We start from the raw sequence: 4,636 nt of genomic DNA, 5'->3' as shown, positions 1-4,636 counted from the left end.
CAAGATCAAAGCCCAAAATCACACCTGCATATAATCAACCACACGTATCCCAAATGATATCCTATAAATCATGTATGCATGAGATGCTGGGTATGATGTATCCTGAGACAAAAATTCATTTCCTCCTGTAGTTGTACAAGACCTCAAAAGTATGCTATCCACTTGTAAGATACAGGGTGGCCTTCCCCTTCCAGAATGAACAATTAGAGAGAAAAAGAAGGTCACTAGTTTCATTTATGATAACAATTTCCATTAGATTCCAAGACCTGGGAATACCTGTGGTTTTATGCTGCCTTCTGTGCATACTACGATGGCCCCTTCCTGAGCCAATTGTGACCCGTATCATAGCCCTGTTTTCTTTCCCTACATGATTGTCCAATGATGTTGCTTATTCTAGCTCCTGGCATTTGGCTACAGTCTTTGGTGCAGCCTGGCTTGTAATCTTTCTCATGAATTATACCAGTCTCTTTATTAGCATATGGCCATCTTCTTTCCCTAGGTCTCTCCCACATTCTGGTTTTTCATTTGTTTTTTTGTTTTTGTCCTCTCTCTTCTTGACATTGAATCCTCCTCCCCTGAGTACTTCATGTTCACATGAAAAGTCTCTCTTCAAGTCCAGTTTACTATGTGCTTCAACAACTCCATGTTTTTCTTGCTGAAAATTTTTTTCTGAAGAACTTCAATCCTCTTGAGAAGCATAGGATCTCTCTCAACCTTCTCCAAAGTGTTTGTCTTTGATCATTTCCACTCTTCCTTCTGCTGTGTGCCATTTCTGCTCTTCTCACATTTCTTGACTTTGTGTTCGTGTGTGTATGTGTGTTTGTGTGTGTGTATGCATGTGCATGCGCACACATGCCTGTATGCATCTTGTTGTGATCTATACACAAGGTTCATTCCAGGCAAGTGTTCTGCCACTGAGCAAAACCCTCATTTAGTTCATTACTCCCTTATATGCCCTACATCAAGCCCTTCCCTTTTTCCTCTCTTTTCCACTTCTGCCCCGAATTCTGGCATTCTCCAGCCTCGTGGTAACCAGAATCCTAAGCTCCACACCCTTTTTCACAGGCTGTTACAGGACACAGGAGACCCTATAACCAACAATCTAGGTTGAAAATGCTGTCTAGAACCTAATTGATATACCTTTTCCTTAGAAGGGTTTTGGACATTCAAAGAAGTGCTAGATATTTTCCCAAGCACTAACTTAAACTTTAGTTCAAAAGCAACACAAGATAATATGTAGGGGCAAAAGAAAATCTTAGTTATTTGACTGATCCACAAATATCTGTAAAAATTTCAGACCCTAGGTTTTCTCATCTTCTTTTCTTGTTCTCATCTAATTATCTAGATTTCTAATTTTTTTGTTTCTAGGAAGAATCATGTTTAATAGAATGCCCTTTGAAGACACATTTCAAAATAGAGGAGCCATGAAATGCAAACTACTTCTTTAGAAAAAAACTGAATCAAAATTATGCCTCAATGTTCAAAATAACACAGATCCTATCTCCAGCAGCCGGGCACCGGGGCGGCAACTATTACGTAGCCACAAGTCAGTTCTCGAGCTGCTCTGGGTCCAGGTCCGGGTCACTGTGATCCTGTGGAAAGAAGCCCTCTTCCCCAGCACTGCCACAGTCTCTGGCATACTCACTGCTCCCACCCTCGCCTGCACTGGCCAAGGGCTCCCTTGAGGCCCACGGGCTGGTGCTGGCCGGGCAAGGTCTGGGAACTCTTGGGCTGAAGCCCGGAGGAATGTCCTTTGAATCTCATGGGGAGGACACAACCGTCTTCGCCTGGGTGTCATCCTCATTCATCATCATCTTCATAGGCGAGGGAGCAAAGGCTCCTTGAGTTTTTTAGTCATTTTCAGAAAGGCTAAGGATGGGCGTGTCCACCTGGCATCCTCTTCCCACCTCCACTTCCCTCCAGCACTCATGGCTGTGAGCTGCGTCTGAGCAGGCCTTGTCACCGGAGGTGAGGGTGCTGTCGGCTGAAGGCTCTGCATCTGCAAGGTGCTCCTGCGAGAGGAGCAAGCGCGCCTACAGGCGAGTGGACAGGGCCCTGCAGAACGCCAGGACAGGCCAGAGCTCATGCTGCGGTCTCTGCTATCCACAAAACCGCTGCTTGCGGAGGCGGGCTGCCGGTGTTAGGGGTGTGTTGGGGCCAGCAGGTGACACGGAACTCCTGGGCAGGCCTGTGCCAAGACATCCCTGCAGGGCAGGGCTCCTGAGCGCTGTAGCATGGCACTCCCACACTGTTGCGGCACCTCTTGGAACGGTCCCCAGAACTCCTCTGGCCCTGACAGGGACCCTCAGTGCCCTTTGGTAGGTGGTGCTGTGGATAGCTCTGCGTCCTCACAGAGGTCCAAAAACCTGCCCACACCCAGGGAGCCTGGAGGCTCTGGCTTTCATTGAGGAAATTCAGTATAAGCTACACCACGCATGCCCAGTGGGAAGGGGCCTGAGGTTGCCAGGCTTCCAATGGGTTGTCCTGCATATAAGGCTTTCCAGGGGCTCTACTCCATGCCAATATCCAAAGGGAGCAGATGGCCACCTTTATTCAGTTTCTAGGCAGAATATGGGCTGGCCACACAGGCCTTGCTGGTGAGGTCATCCAGACTCTGGTTCTGAAGCTTCTCAGTAATGAAGGTGACCATGGCCATGACCCGTCCTCAGTCCACATTGATGGGAACTGGATTTCCAGAACATGGGATGTCAGCAGGCCCAGGGCATTGACAGTTCTGAGCTAAATTTCAGGGGTCTGTTTTAGAGATGACTGTCTCATTCCCACTTACTTTCCAAGCTGCGTGTCTCTGCGGCCAGATGGTGGGCCAGGGCCAGGGCTGGGGCCGGGGCAGAGGGGTGGGGGCTTGCAGGTCTCAGAAGCCGCCCTTCTCACGTGAGGACCACGCACTTCAGCCAGAGCAAAACCGTGGTCTACGGTGTCGAACTTTTTTTTTCTCAATTTTTATTAACATTTTCCATGATTATAAAAAATCTCCCATGGTAATACCCTTCCCACCCCCACTTTCCCTGTTGAAATTCCATTCTGCGTCATATCCCCTCCCCATCTCAATCATTCTACTTACATATATACAATACCAACCTATTAAGTACCCTCCTCCTTTCCTTTATGGTGTCTAACTTTTGATAATATAAATTAATGTTCTGTACATTTAACAACTGCAGGTACTAGTATGTAGTTTTTTTTTTTTTGTTTTTCCAGTAGGGTCTCACTGTAACCCACAGTGACCTGGAATTCACTATGTAGTCTCAGGGTGGCCTGGAACTCATGGCAATTCTCCTACCTCTGCTTCCCAAGGAGTGCTGGGATTAAAGGTGTGTACCACCACACCTGGCATAGCCTTTAGTATGCAAACTTTATGAAAGTAGGAAAAACATATAAACATGAACAAATCCATTTTATGTAACCATATAGGCATTCACAGATGATCAATCAGTATATGTTTAATTCATTCAGCTTTAATTTCTTCATCTTTAGTACACACTAGGAACTGTTCTAATAATGTGGCATAGTGATGTAGAGATGGCTCAGTGGTTAAAGCCACTTGCTTGCAATGCCTGATGATCCAGAGTTTGATTCCCCAGCGTCTATGTAAATCCAGAAACACAAAAATGGCGCATGCATCTGGAGTTCATTTGTACTAGCAAGGGGCCTTGGTATGCCCATACACACACACACACACTCTCTCTCTCTCTCTCTTTTCATCATTCTCTGTCAAATAAGTAACTTAAAAAAGAAAGGAAAACACCAAAAATAAGGCATGTTTATACATGACATCTCTATTATACATACTAGCATTTTAAAGAATCACATTCCTTTTGAAGCCAAAGAATTAAAGTTCAATCACAAAAATAAAAACACTTCTAATATTTATGTAGTCCTAAACTTGTGAAGAAAGAAAATATGTGCACTCTAAAATAATTTTTGAAGTCATCTATAATAAGTTTAAAACGTCCATGTTTGATGCTTTTTGTTTACTCGTGTGTGTGTGTGTGTGTGTGTGTTATGTAGGGATGTGTGTAGTACACATGGTATGTGGTGGTACGTGTCCGTGGTGTATGCAGATGATTGTTCCCTGTGTGCACCTGTGGAGGCTAGAGGGAAGATCAGGTGTCCAACTCCATCATCTATTGCATGTTGCGTTGAGACAGAGTCTCTTACTGATTCCAAAACTTGCCATTTTTACAAGCTCTAGTGATTGTCCAATCTCTGCTCCCCAAAACACTTGGGTCAAAGGTGTGCATGATGAAAACACAATTGTTTACATGAATGCTGGGGTATTGAACTCAGGAATCCTCAGAGTCCCACATGCTCCCTCAGGCCCTTATTTTTGTGTAGGAAATGTACTTAATAAGTGATACATCTCTCCAGCCCCTATTTCCTCTTCTTTGTATAGGGTACCAATGCTAAGTAACCCCCAAACAATTAAGTTTTGAGATTCATGTCATTGCAAATAATCTAACAAGGGTTACTTATTTTGTTTGTTATAATTATGATTTATAGTTAATGTTTAGGTTACAATTAGTGATTACATAATAGAACAAGTTACCATCAATATTAAATTATGTTCTCAGATTAGTAGATTTTTATATGATTAGTTCACATGAAAATTAAAATT

General features: G+C 44.1%; 1 pseudogene; it reads right to left on the bottom strand.

The window, feature by feature from the left end:
• Positions 1 to 1,547: 1,547 nt before the first annotated feature.
• Positions 1,548 to 2,650, bottom strand: LOC123462070 (annotated as a pseudogene).
• Between the last annotated feature and the right edge of the window lie 1,986 nt (positions 2,651 to 4,636).

Source organism: Jaculus jaculus, chromosome 7 (genome assembly GCF_020740685.1).
Source record: "Jaculus jaculus isolate mJacJac1 chromosome 7, mJacJac1.mat.Y.cur, whole genome shotgun sequence".
Classification (NCBI taxonomy): domain Eukaryota; kingdom Metazoa; phylum Chordata; class Mammalia; order Rodentia; family Dipodidae; genus Jaculus; species Jaculus jaculus.
Note: the sequence above shows the minus strand (reverse complement) of the source record. Positions and strands in the feature narration are given on the sequence as shown.